At 48.9% G+C, this 12,635-nt stretch overlaps 1 protein-coding gene across 3 annotated transcripts in view; it reads right to left on the bottom strand.

Annotated features, from left to right (window-relative positions):
• The window catches only part of LOC138452974 (zinc finger protein 436-like), a 114,744-nt gene extending 106,462 nt beyond the window's left edge, over nt 1-8,282 (bottom strand). The window contains exon 1 of one of the 3 annotated variants that reach the window (XM_069605342.1): nt 8,217-8,282. The gene's annotated coding sequence lies outside the window, so the exon portion shown is untranslated. The remainder of the gene's footprint in view (nt 1-8,216) is intronic. The other 2 variants (XM_069605341.1, XM_069605343.1) reach the window with 2 other exon arrangements.
• Between the last annotated feature and the right edge of the window lie 4,353 nt (nt 8,283-12,635).

The following is a 12,635-nucleotide window of genomic DNA, read 5'->3' on the forward strand; positions in this document are numbered from 1 at the left end:
CTGATACAGGTGAAGAAGTAGATCCTGATGCTCTAGCGAGCCGGGCGCAGAGAACAGTCTGCCTTCTAGGCAACGCGAACTGCGCCATCTCTTCGGAAAGAAGGAGAGGCCTACTGCTCAAAATAGATCCAAAGTTAAGCGATATAGCGTCCTACGAAGCTGGGGAAACAGCACAGGGTCTCCCCTTCGTAGAGACTTTTGGAAAGGAGATGGGCCGGTTCGTCGGCACCTACACGTCACTAGAAAAGGCACAAGCATCCATACAGTTTTTGCCAGGACCGGCCGCTTTCATGGTCGTGCAGCCAGTCGTTTTCAAGGAGGGAGAAGACCCCCCAATCACAGATCACAGTACTGGGAAAATAAACAACAGGACACCTTCTTCCCGGTCAGAGGGCGATTCCCAAGAGGGCGCAGAGAAAGAGGGAGCGGACGTGGACAAGGCTTTACACCAGGTAAGAGCAGCAAAGTACCCACCAGTGGGGGTGAGAACAGGGATCTTCTGGGACAACTGGCGTGTGCTTTCCAGCGATACGCATTTGTTTGTTTGTTTTATTTATATAGCGCGCCTGACCCCAGGGTATCTGGGCGCTTAGAATATGGTTACATGTACATAGTAGTCAGACTGGCAGAAGAAGGTATACATACATCCAAGGTGAGATAGTAAGAAGAAATGGTAAGAAGTATGCATACATCCATACAGTGAGTGACATTGCAGTGATATACAGGTATACATACAAGTATACATGCATCAATGAGGTGAGATGCAGGTAAGTGGCATAGAATATATGGAGATGGCATATATACATTAGTACTTGCTGAGTATCCAAGAAATAACGTTTTTCCTAAAGTTGGCGAATGACTGTATGGCTCTAATGTCCAATGGGAGGGAGTTCCAAAGATGGGAGGCCAGGACCGGGAAGCTGGAACCACCTGTTCTTTTTAGGTTGTACCTAGGGACCATCAGAGAGAAGGTGTCGGATGATTTAGTGATTCGTGTGGAGGTTCTCCAGGTACATTTTTCGGTGAGATAAGGGGGGGATGTGTGGTTCAGCGGTTTGAAGGTAAGACAAAGTGTTTTGAGTTCAATCTTGTCTTTTATGGAGAGCCATTTGAGTTGTTGCTGAGATATGTTAATTTCTAGGCATGTCCAGGGCAGCTCTAATTGCATTGTTATGATATGATAGGTTATTTATAACGCGCTTAATACCAGGAGGTTTCTAAGCACGGACCCGGGGATCGAACCTGTGTTGCTGCGTGTCGTCTTGCTTCCAAGGCAAGCCCGTTGCCCCTGAGCTATCCTCCCGAGATCCCTTGTTCTGCAGGGTTTGAAGTTTGTTGGTGATTGTTTTGTTGGCGCCTAAGTAAAGGCCATTGCAGTTGTCCAGTTTGGAGCCTACAAGAGCTCTGGCTAGGGTGAGGCAGTTATCAGGAGATAGCATGGGTCTGCAGGCTTTTATTAGTTTGCCTGTGTAGGCCGTAGCTGAGGCAGTCATGTTTACTTGTTTGCTGAGATGGAGGTGGCATCGAAGTAGAACCAAGTGTTTTAACTGCTTTGGCAATTTGGATGTTTCCATCTATGTTGAATGTGTTGTAGTTGGGGTTTAGTTTATTTAAGTTCGCTGTTGAGCCTACTAGTAAGAGTTCAGTTTTCTCGTCATTCAGGCACAGGCCGTGGACAGCCACCCATGCCTGAATGATAGAATAGATTTCGTTCACACTGTGAACGTCAGTGTTGTAGATGCCTGTAAGAGGCAAGAGTATTTGGGTGTCGCCTGCGTAATTAGTGAAGGTGACACCCAGACGATCCAGTACATCAAACAGGGGCTTTGTAAAGATGTTGTACAAAGTGGGCGAGACGCAGGAGCCCTGTGGCACACCGCAGGTGTGGGGTCAGCTGCTGCGGAAGGCGAAAAGACTTGCATGGTTCTTTTGTTAAGGAACGATTGGATCCATGTGATGGCTGAGTTGGAAAAGTGAGTTGTTGGCGCCTGGTGGTCGCAAAGTATCTTGTGGTCAACCAAGTCAAACACTGCAGCCAGATCTAGAAGGAGTAGGATGGCAAGTTTGCCTTTATCTTTAAGGTTGTCGATCTGGATTTTTAGGTCAACAAGGGCGGTTTCAGTCCCATGTTGTAGTCTAAAACCAGATTGCTGAGAGCCTAAGAGTTTATTGGCCTCAAGGTAGTCCTGAATTTGCAGGTATGCAACCTTATCCAAGATCTTTAGCAAAAATGGGACTGTGGTGATTGGTCTATAGTTCGTGGGGATGGTGGGGTCTAGGGTTTGTTTTTTGAGTAATGGAAGTACCCAAGATTCCTTCAGATTGCTGGGTACTATTTGACTTGAAAATGAGGCGTTGATTTGTTTGGTGATGAATGGGGCCAGGTCTCTGGCAGCATCCTTGATGATTTGAGCTGGGCAACTGTCGCCCTGGCAGTTGGATGGTTTCCAGGAAGCTATAATTTTTTGTACTTCCGGTACTGATACGTTAGAGAATTTGAAGCCGTGTGGGTGTGGGGAGGGTGGTACTGGGTTCTGTGAGTCGGTAACGGGTGTTGGGGAGGCTGAATTGGTAAGTAGTCTTCGTTTGTCTGCTATTCTGGCCTGTAGACTGGCAATTTTATTAGTGAGAGCATTTTGGATGTTCGTGCACCAGAGTTTGTCTTTGAGACATGGGTCGGTAGGTGGGTTAGGGGTCTCCATTTCTCGCAGGATGGTGAAGAGTTCTTTGGTTCTGGAGCCTGCTTGATTTATTCTGTTATTGAAAGTGTAATGTTTGGTGCGGATGATTTTGTTTTTGTATTTAGCGGAGATGGAGACTAGGTTAGTTTCGTTCTTTGGTGATGGTGTATGTTTCCACAAGGTTTCAAGTTTTCTTTTTTCAGAGTGGAGCGCTTTCAGCTCAGGGGTAAACCATGAGTTCACATGGGCTCTTGGTTTTCCTTTACGCATTTTAAGAGGTGCTACTATGTCAATTGCTGTAAGTAGAGAAGAGTTGTAAGCGTCTACAAGGGTGTTGGGGTTGTTTGCATTTGATAGAGCACTAAGGGTTGGGATTACAGAGGGCATGATTGACTCTGCTGTAATCATCCGTTTGTTTCTGGTGGGACACGGAGGTGCTATGGGACAAGGTTTGTTGTGTGGTGAGTCTGTTCAGCTCAAATGAGTAAAGGTAGGGGTCACTCCAGGTCTGAGGTGTGATGCCATTTACTAAGATGTTACCATTTAAGTTGGCTACCCAGTCGAGGGTCCTTCCTTTCTCGTGGGTGGGTTGAGTGATTTTTTGGGTGAACCCATGTTCAGCCATTGTGTTGGCTAAAGAGGATGCATGGAGGTTGTTCCGGTCATTGTATTCTAAGTTGAAGTCACCAAGGATAAGGGCTTGGGAGGTAGTTTTAATATGGTCAGATAGTAGGGTCATTAAGCCCTCTACGAAGGCGCCTATGGGCCCAGGAGGTCTATAGATTAGGTGGATAGCAGTTGTGCTTTTATGCAATGTTTGGAGTTTGGCCGAGAGGATTTCACACGAGGAGAGTGGTGGTGGAGAGACTAATCTCCTCCCCAGAGTACTTTTGTAGATAAGGGTGATGCCGCCTCCTCCTCTAGATACGTGTCTGTCTGATGATAGAGTAGTGGTCTGGTATGGCTAGTAGTAGTGAGGGGCCTGCTGCAGCGTGCAGCCAGGATTCTGTAACTGCTAGGAAGTCTAGATTATTGGATAGAATAGTGTCAGCTACGACGGTAGCTTGAGCAACTAGAGACCTTGCATTAATTAAGGCTCCTTTGAGGGGTTTTATGGGATTAACTGGCATAGTGCTGTTCGCTTTAGGTTGTTTTTGAGTTTCATGTTTACTGAGGTGGGCAGGGTTGGTGGCTGGGAGACCCTTAAAGGTGTTTCGTAGTGCTATTGGGGTGATGTTTGTTGTGGATTCTGTTGGGAATAGGATGAGAGTGTGGTGGTAACCTAGAGCGAAGTCTGCGGTTTCTGAGCTTGGAGCAAGGGCAGGAGGATAGTAGGTCAGTGGATCTGTTTGTAGTGCTCATGTTAGTGGTGTGGTGTTGTGACAGTGTTTTAGTATTTCTCAAGGTGCCTGTATGTAGTCTAGGTAAGAATAAGGTGGGCTTGATTGTGGCGTCTAGGAGGAAAGAGTTCAATGCTGGTAGGAATGGAGTAGCCTTAATTCTGTGGTCAGCGTTATTAGAGGGGAGCACCTTTATACTCAGTTGTGGTTCAATGAAGGTACGCCAGTAGGTGATTAAGATGAGGACAAGTAATGAGAGTGGTGAGATGAGTGTGATATACCAAGAGTGCTCGTCAATGACGACCAGTGGGATGTTCCGTCTTATATTATACAGAAATCGGCACAAACCGACTGCCATCATGATGTACTTCTCGGTGCATTCTGAATGGGTTCGTGATTAGGCAGGGCTCCATTGGATAAGCATGGGAGGCAGGTCGTGACCACTTTTTCCACTTTGGAGTTGATGTGGGGGAACCATACCCGGTCCCCGATTCTGGCTTTTGTGCACACCATCCCCTGGTGTGCTTCATGTGCCAATGCAAATATCCTCTCTTGCAGGGACGGATGGATCACAATGTGAACCCCTCTTAGGATGAGGCCTTCCTCCGTGATCGATAATTCATGGCAGACGTGAAGATGCCCGTAAGGAATTCTCTTGCTTCTGTGGTTCAGTTGTGGTTGTGTTAGAGAGATGGGTTCTACGCCCCACCCAGGATGGCATTCTCTGTCAAGGTGCAGAATGAGTCCTCATTTGTGGCTTCGATGAGCTCTGGAATGCTTACTGCTTTAGGCTTTGCTGTGTCCACAATGCAGCAGATGTGTTCCTCTGTCTCATGTGACTGTGGCAACATGTGGGTGTCTCGATAAGAAGTCTGCAGGGTTGCCCGCTCCAGGCTTGTATATGAGGTTGAAGTCATATAGTTGTAGCTGGAACAACCACTTGCCCACACGTGCTGGGGATTTGTGGTGCTGAGCCTGTGAAGATAGGAACTAATGGCTTTTGGTCTGTGAAAGTTCTGAACTTCTGCCCGTACAAATATGATATATGATATGGCATTTATAACGCTCCTATACACAAGTGTTTCAAGGCGCGACGAGGCAAGGGAAGGGGGACAGAGGGAAGACAGATATATGATATGGCATTTATAACGCTCCTATACACAAGTGTTTCAAGGCGCGACGAGGCAAGGGAAGGGGGACAGAGGGAAGACAGAGACAACAATCGTACTAAGTTAGGTGATCTTGAGATCGTGCAAGTGCAGGGGAAAAATAGATGTGAAAATGTCTGCACCCCCACAGTGAGGTCTCTGGACGCGTATGCCACGGGCTACGTATCTCCCTCTAGGGAGGTTTGCACTAGTACATCCCCCAACCTGACCGGTTTGCATCGACACGCAGCTCTGTCTGCAGTTTGATATCGTTGTATGCCATGGTGGTACCAGGGGTCAAAATTGGGACTCCTGCAGCAGGAGCTAAAAGTAGCTCCTGGGTGTCTGGGATGTTACTCAGACCAGGAGCTACTCAGCATGACCAGGAGCTACTAAATTTAGTCTCAAATCTATTTGTAGGTTGCCAAATTAAGGGAAATGACAAGAGAAATAAAAGATGGATCACAAAACATTCAGATTTTGCTTTGCGTTTTTAAGATTATCAAGCCAGTGCAGCAAACATTAGTTGAAAACCAGAGGTTGAGATTGTTCGCTCCACTGCAGCGAAGGTCATCATACCAGCACTAGAAAAAGAAATTCGCAACCCACGGACTACCGAAGCAGCTGAGGAGTGACAACGGACCACAGTTCCAACGGTCTGAGTTTGCCAAATACATGAAAGACCTCCAGATCACACACCATCTCATAATGCCACGATGGCCCCAGGCAAATGGGGACGTTGAGTGATTCATGAGGACACTGAATGAACTCCGGAAGATTGCAAAGTCCCAATCAGCCCCGTGGGAACTCAAACTGTTCAGATTCCTCTGCAACTATCGCCTAACACCCCACACATCCACTAACACACCACCAGCTGATGTCATGTTTCGGGCCATGCTACGTTCTTCCATACCGCACCACAGCCGGAACAAGGCTAAGTCGATAGACAAGAGGGAAACATGTGAAAAGAGGAGGAGGAAGTAGAATGAACACATGAGTCACAAGAGACGAGCCAGGAAATCACACACCAAAGCCTGGGACTACGTGCTAGTACTCCAGAACCCCTCGAGTTCGAAACTAGCAAGTGTTTTCGAGACTGAGCTCTGGACAGTGGTGCGACGTAAAGGAATCATGGTCACATCAAGTAAGAACGGGAAGCTGCTCACTTGTAATGCAGCTTGGTTCAAGCCAGTCCCTAAAACACTGTGGAAAGAAAGCAGTGACCAGAGAAGGGACGACAGGGATGAAGGAGAATCAACGACAAGAGAGCTAGTCCCCGTAGACAGTTGGCACCAGACTGGCGGTTCTCATGACAGAGGGCATCCCGACGAAAATGGAGGGGAACCTGTGAACTTTGATTCTGACCTCAGTGGCAACCCAGGACATCTATTGGCCAAGCAGCAGCCATCCAGCTCTCCTCCGAGCCTTAACAGACCGCATCACGGCCGATACCACCTGAGAACAGCCCCGTAGTTGCCAGACAAGCTGAGTGATTATGTGCGGGAGTAGAGACTTACACGATACCATGATATAAATGTAATTTGTTGTTTCATGGGCAAGAAGAGGAATGTTATGTTTACGTCATCACGCATACGTGGTGACGTATAATAAACGCTGCAATGCCCTGCGGGTTCGGAAGGCAGTAGCGGGCAAATCTATGTACGACCCTGATGTGTCTTTTACTGCGCTACGGCCTGCGCGCACAATGGCCTTGCCCCACCTCCCAGTTACACACAACCAGGAGCACTGGAACCGTTCTAACAGTGAGAACAAAGATGATTAAGTACGATGATTTTGTAATGGAGTGAGGACATCACATTTCCTAAGAAAAGGAGGTATGTGGAGGTCTAGTCTGGCAAGATCAGCTCCGGCTGAGATCTTGCCACACTTCGTCTACACGAGCGCCAGGGCGCTGCAAAGAAGATAGCGATCAGACCTGTGAGAAGAGAGGGCTCACCTGTGGCACTTCTCCCACTTATACATACCTGTCTAACCTCCGGGTTTTCCCTGGAGACTCTGGGTTTTTAGCCATTTCTCCTGGTCTCCAGAGAAGACCCGGGAGTCTCTGGGTTTTCGATGCAGTTTCCGGGTCCCATCCAATCCTCCATCCGATTGGCTGCAAAAGACCGCTGTCGGTAGCCAATCGGATCGAGAATTGGACGGGACCCGGAAACTGCAACGAAAACCCAGAGACTCCAGGGTCTTCCCCGGAAACCTGGCTAAAAACCCGGAGTCTCTGAATGCAGTATTACTGAGTTTATTTTGCTTAAACTTTCATTCTTTTTGGCCAGTTTGCCTTATGTTTTAGTCGCCCTAAATTGACATCAGATTGAAAGCAGTATTCCTATTTTTTCAGCTTCCATCCTTTTTGGCCAGTTTGCCAGGGTTCAAGTTGAGGGTACACGCGGGTGGACATAGTCCACCCACTTTTTCCAGAGGGTGGTCTCAGTCCCCCCCAGCTAAAATGAGAAATATTGAAGGTCCTCTTTGAATTCATGAATTAGCCGCCCTCAGGGTTTGAACCACAGACATCAGGTTTGCAGGCTGAACACCGCACTATATACCCTCATGAGAAATAACAAGCAACTAAGGTGAAATGTCCAGTTTTGGTACTGCAAGTTCCAGGGAAAACCTTTGTATTGGTTCCTGGAGTTTAAAGCATGCACACATGTTCACGTTTTCAAAAACATTATTTGAAGACAATCTCCTCTCTTGGTTTTGTGAGTGCATTGCTTTTATGGAAGGCCAACGCCGTTCATCCTGTGCAATTTGGGTGGTTACGCATGTCCTTGACATTCACACTTATTACTTACATCTCAAGGCTTTTGATTTTCAACTTTACACCTTTACTAAAAGACTTGATCTATCAGGACAGCACATTCAGCTGCCTCCTGTACATGGTCCTACACTAGCCTGATGAGAGCTTCCTGGGCAAGCTCCCCCCCCCTTGGGCGACTCCGCGGCTTCCCAGCTTGGAGGACAGTCACTGGCAGGGAGTGACCCAGTTCCCGCCATGTCATCTCCTACTTTAAACATGGTTTATTTACCTCCTTCAAGAGTAAGTGGTGCAGGGGCGTCCATCGCGTGTCCACCTCTGACGAGGGTTCTCCTTCAGAGCATGCGCAGATGTATTATTTCACCTCCATCCATTAAGTGTCTGTACTTCAGAGCATGCGCAGATGTATTATTCCACCTCCATCCATTAAGTGTCTGTACTTCAGAGCATGCGCAGATGTATTATTCCACCTCCACCCATTAAGTGTCTGTACTCCAGAGCATGCGCAGATGTATTATTCCACCTCCACCCATTAAGTGTCTGTACTCCAGAGCATGCGCAGATGTATTATTCCACCTCCATCCATTAAGTGTCTGTACTCCAGAGCATGCGCAGATGTATTATTCCACCTCCATCCATTAAGTGTCTGTACTTCAGAGCATGCGCAGATGTATTATTCCACCTCCATCCATTAAGTGTCTGTACTTCAGAGCATGCGCAGTTCTATTATCCCGCCTCCATTGAATGTCTGCATTTCAGAGCATGCGCAGATCTAGAATTCCGCCTCCCTTTAAGGTCTGTGTTTCTAAGCATGCGCAAATCTATTATTTGGTCTCCATCCATTAAGTGTCTTGACTCCAGAGCGTGCGCAGATCTACGATTCCGCCTCCATTCATTAAGTGCCTGCACTTCAGAGCGTGTGCAGACCTGAAATCCTGGCCCCGGTTCCCGCCACTGTTGAACCCTTACAGTACTGCACACCTGGGCTTCCTGGCCATCATGAGGGTGATGGGAGGATCGCAGGAGAGACGTCTTGGAAGCAGCCAAGAAAATCAATGTAAAATGGGCGCATAAGAAGCACTGCATGCGCAGAGCACTTCTTATGCCAAAGGGCAACAGTAAAGACACATTCTACATTACCTCCACGTCCACTCTTCTTCGTCCCAGTACTTACTTCATGAGGCACCTGCCTCTGACACAGGACCTTCTTCTATTTTTTTAAATCTCTATAACTACTCCCCCATATCCATGTCACTCAGTTTTAATTTTTCCTGCCTCCGGCAGGTTGGACTTTTTCTTCCCGGTGCGGGGCACCAGGGAGCACCGATTGCTGGCTCCCTGGGGGGGGCTGTGTGGCGGGGCCCTCGGCTCCCTCAGGTGCGGCGCTGCTCCTGGGCCCCCTGCGGGGCTTGGGGTCACAGTTGAGCTGGATTGCCTCGTTCAATTCTTTGCTGGGCTCCGGACCGCAGCGTGAGCATTGTGTCCCGGGTCCTGCACGGCAGGGGGAAGGTAAGGAGAGGGGAGGACTGGGCTTGATGTTTTTCCCCTCTCCTCCTGTTTTGGCCATCTTGATTTGACTTGGCAGTATGGGCTAGCCTTCCCTTTTGTTGTGAGGCCTCTCTGCTTCTTGTCGTGGGGTGACAGTGGCAGAGAGTCTTTGGGAGTGCGGGGGCTCTGTTCTGTCGCAGGAATGTCACAGGGGGTATCAGTTGCCGTTCCTGTCTCCTCCTGTCCAGGTTTGCATGGTTAGGATTTTGGTACCCAGCTCACGGTCCAAGTAGTTGGCCATGGGATCCGTTCTCTCCGAACGGTTGTTGTGGGTTACTGTCTTGCCCGTTCCTCTCCCTGTTCAGGGTCAAGTTTTCTACTTGCGGGAGTTGTGCCATTGTCCAAGCTCTGGTGTACTTCGAGGAGTTGCTGGACGGTCGCCGGTTTTTGGTCCGATCGGACAATACGACGGCCTTGGCATATGTCAACTGCAAAAGGGGTTCCGGCCACTCCTTGAATGCTCTGGCAGCGCTGATAGGCACCTGGGAGGACTCTCATCTGGTGTCTCTGGTGGCCTCACGTATCAGAAGGGTGGACAATGTTCAAGCGGATCTTCTCAGACGCCGGTTTTCACTCCTCGACGGAACTGGTCCTGTTGGCCCAGGTCTTTGCGGTGACCTGTGTCAGATTAGGGTCCCTGGTTCTAGACCTGTTTGCATCCCCGGCCTCAGCAGAAATTCCCCTCTTCTGCTCTCGGTTTCAGGCTGAGGGGATTGGGGGATGGACGCCCTCTCTGTACAGTGGCCTTGGGGTTTTCCTTTATGCCTTTCCGCCTATTCCCCTTCTGCCCTGGGTGGTTTGGCGCATCAGAGTGTCCAGGGTGACTGTGTTGTTGTTAGCTCCGTTCTGGTCCCGCCGGAGTTGGCTCCCCTCTCTGTTGGAGCTTCGGTCCTAGGAACCTTGGCTGGTTCCGAGGTGGCCGTGTCCCCTTCAAGGGGATCTGCGGTTGGAATTCCACCGGATGCAATGGGCGGTGTGGCTATTGCTCAGTCTAGGTTGATATCTCAGGGGTTCTCAGATCCTGTAGTTGAGTCCAAATGGATGCTCTTAGACCCTCCACTCTGAAGGTGTTAGGCAGACATTGGGGCCATTTCCGAGACTGGTATGGGCGGTCTGGGATCCCTCCCCTGCGTTCTGGCCTCTGCTATCCTTCGGTTCCTCCAAGAGGGGTTTTGACAGGGGCCTGGCAGTTTTTCCAGGCTTCGCTCTCAGTGGGCCTCCATGAAATTCCTTTTGGGGGACTCTGACAGTCACTTGGATGGGGAGGTGTTGGTGGGGAAGTTGATCCAGGGTTTTTCTTCTTCCCGTCCTTGTGCTGATAAAGGGTTTTCCTCTTGGGATCTCCCTCTTGTATTACGGTTCCTTCACGGGCCTCCTTTTGAGCCCATTTCCGAGATTGATATCAAACATCTTACACTGAAATCTGCTTTTCTTATTGCCCTCACTTCTGTCCGTAGGCTTGGGGAGATTGGGGCTCTCTTATGTCACGCTCCTTTCCTGAGGGTGCTGCCAGACTGGGTGGTGCCGGGGTGTGGTCCGATGTTTCTCCCTTCAGTTGTCTCTCGGTTTTCACACCTCTCAGGGTCTGGTTCTCCCTGACTTCTTTCATGATCCAAGAACACCTGAGGAGGTGGCTCGGCTTAACATTGATGTCCGGCGGGACGCGTTGGAGTATTTGGCTGGGTTTGCTTTTTCCACCAATCTGATAGTCTTCTGAGGCTGGGGCTGGGCATAACGCATCTGTGGTTTCCATTTTCCGGTGGTTCTGGGTTGTGATCTCTAGGGCCTATGTGGCTTCTGGCCTGCCTGTGCCTGCGCACAATCAGGGGCGGTCTGCCAGGGGTTTGGCGGCTTCCTGGGCCGATGCAAGGAGGGTTTTTCTCTGCAAGAGATTTGTATGGCTGCCGCCTTGGCTGGTCTAGGCATTTTCATCAACCGCTATGGGTTGAGTTTCTCCCACTCGGGGGTTGGTTCCTTCGTGGTTGGAGTTTTGTCTGTGGGGATGTGATTTAAGAGTTATTGTGGGTGTGTTTTGCTGCACTGTTTTTGGCTCTGTGTCTCATTGGGACCTTTTCCCCGTTGCTGCTTTGGTATACCTCATGAAGTAAGTACTGGGACGAGGAAGAGTGGATGTGGACGTAATGCTCTGATTACTTACCGGTAATCTTCATTACTCCTAGCCCTACTCTTCCTCGTCACAGTACTGACGACCCTCCTCACCCTCCCTGCGGGGAAGGGTGAGGAGGGTAATATGGTAATATGAAACTGAGTGACATGGATGTGGGGGAGGAGTTATAGAGATTTAAAGAAATAGAAGAAGGTCCTGTGTCAGAGGCAGGTGCCTCATGAAGTAAGTACTGTGACGAGGAAGAGTAGGACTAGGAGTAATGAAGATTAGCGGTAAGTAATCAGAGCATTACTGAAGTGATGCCGAGTGTTAGGGAGAATTCTCATTTCATGGCTAATTTCCCTTACCTAGGTGAGTCCCTCAGCAGCTTTCCTGGATCTCTGGAGTTGTTTCCACTTGGTAAGAGTGTGAGCTTTTCACCACTCTTACTTGTGTTTTGCTATGTGTTTTTACCTGTTTTTGTGATTGTGGACTCTGGAGTACACCACTTCAGTAGCCCTCTTCTTTTGTGTGTCACACAGCATCGTCTGTGTAGTGACACAGGGTTGTCGTTCAGACTTCCAACCGACTCCATTTCTGAGGTGACTACTGTCCCCCCGAAAAGGGTAAAGTTACCATTAACTTTACTTAATCAAATTAACCACAGATCCAGTACACCCCACCTTACATGGAGTACTGGAAGGGTTAACTCTTAGCCCTTTTTATCTGTACCTCGTAGAGCATTGTTTCGATCTTTTAAAATTTAGACATGGCTGGTGGCAGTGGTATCTACCCTAATTTTCTACTGCGGTTATCTTATATAACCGTGGTATTGTTCCAGGCTATTGTGTTAGCCCCGAACTTAAACCCGCTCGACCAAATGCTCTTTCTTTTGGCTCCGGTGCGGTTTATCTGCCATTTCTTTTTGTTAAAATCCTTCTTGTGCTTTACTTTGCGCAGCAAACCAGGTTTGCCTTCTTTGTTCACTGTCTTTTGGCGGGCTTCTGCCAAGAAGCCCTCCTCAAGGCACCTGTT

The sequence above is a fragment of the Ambystoma mexicanum genome, chromosome 4p (assembly GCF_040938575.1).
Source record: "Ambystoma mexicanum isolate Mex_15411 chromosome 4p, UKY_AmexF1_1, whole genome shotgun sequence".
Lineage (NCBI taxonomy): Eukaryota > Metazoa > Chordata > Amphibia > Caudata > Ambystomatidae > Ambystoma > Ambystoma mexicanum.